Consider the following 1,838-nt stretch of genomic DNA (forward strand, 5'->3'; position numbering starts at 1 on the left):
GAGGTAGCGCCGAAACTTCCGGAGGCCCCGGCTCGTCGCCCACTTGTCGTGCACCACCGCCATTAAGTCGCCCAGGTCTACACGACTTGCCGACATATGCAGCAGATAGATGTCGAATGAGACATCTCGCCATTCTTCGTTCGTCAACTCAGTACGCCTTTCATAGCACTGTATACAAGATGAGCCGTATGTAATGATATCATGCATACGTGAATCATAAGCAATTGATATCAGACATACCTTTTTGATGACGTGGTAAAATCACATGAGATATTCTATCTCTGGCAGCTACTGGTCCATGGCTGTCGTCATTCCGAGGTACTGAGCCTTATCGGCGTCACCCATGAGCAATCGTGGCTCCCACGCAAAGTCGAGTTGGTCTTGAAACTCTTTCTTCAGTGACTTTAACAGCCAGGCCACGTCGTCATGAGCTCTTTGTGATGTGATGCAAATGCAGAGCACATGGAGCGAGCCAGCCATGTCAGAGTCCCCAAATACGAATACTGGGTATCCTGACTTGTTTGTCGAAAATGTCTTGTCAACATGGCACAAGATCTTGCGGCAGAGGTTATCTTCGCAAGTCGTTTTGTATCGATTCATGACGTCAAGCGTCGTAAACCCTATCTACGAATATGAATGCATAACATTGTTATCGTACACAATATCATTACACGTGTCACTATCTATACCAACTCGAAACGACTGAAGGCCATCATTACCTACGCGGGGCTTGCCATCAACTTTTTCCACGCCGAATACGAATGGGTGATGGATTTCTTGATCTTCTTGTGCAGTTGGCAGAACCCAATGTTGCAACGCATCTTCAACAGCCGGCACAGTACTTTTGTGGTGCAACTCCTTGGTTCGCACGTAGTTGATGGATTGTTGCACTTGCCGGAGAGTAGGACATGCTGCATCACCATAATTGCCCGACTGATAGTGTATGCGCAGCATCTTGAACAGGGTCTTCGGCATACGTTTGGGGTCTTCACCGATCCATGACCGCAAGTCATGTAACATGTTTTCGGTCACCTATTGACGCCAATATCAGAATCATTGTTATGAATTGTTACCACCCAAGTTCGTACATGGGGCTTGACCGGTGATGCTATTCCATCCTCACCCATCCGGTGGTATCCACACATACTGACAACAGTAGTATTGGACACAAGACAAGTTTGGATCTTGTACGCAGCCTCACACCGCGGTATGCCTTCGACGTTGGTGTGACATCTTCGGCTGGTGCACCTAGTGTACTGTGATTTCATTTGATGAGGCTGGGCAAGGCGCGTGTCGTGCTCGTCAACATGAACCAATGTGCATGCTTCGCTGTTAGAATGTGATACACCAAAGCGAGGTAGTGTAAGTCGGAACGAGGGAAACTCGGCACTTGGTAGCGTGTGAACGTGGCGAAACGCGGTCATGGGTGTAATGATGATATAAGACATGTAGAGTTTCCTTTGAATAAATTGAAGATACTTCAATCGCTACATTGAAGTTTCGTATACTTGTGGAGTAGCAATTTGTAAAAAACTACCCAATAGTTACGTAAATCAGTTAAATAAGTTACGTTAAGTTACATGTGTATTTCTATTGTACGAAACCGTACAAGTAACGTTCCCCGATGAACCTTATCTTATTGCAATATTGTATACTTTCGAAGTAGCAAATTATAGAAAACTACCTGGTCGTTTCACACTTAGCCTTTCTGTCAGCATGGAGGATGATGTCGCTACGCACAACGTTGTGTTTGGCGATGGGCATGAATGTGTCCCGTTCAACATAGGAGAAGGCTACTCCGGAGCAAAACGGAATGTAAAGAAATGCTTCGTGTGCGT

This window comes from Aphanomyces astaci (assembly GCF_000520075.1).
Source record: "Aphanomyces astaci strain APO3 unplaced genomic scaffold supercont1.17, whole genome shotgun sequence".
NCBI classification, from domain to species: Eukaryota; Oomycota; class Saprolegniomycetes; order Saprolegniales; family Verrucalvaceae; genus Aphanomyces; species Aphanomyces astaci.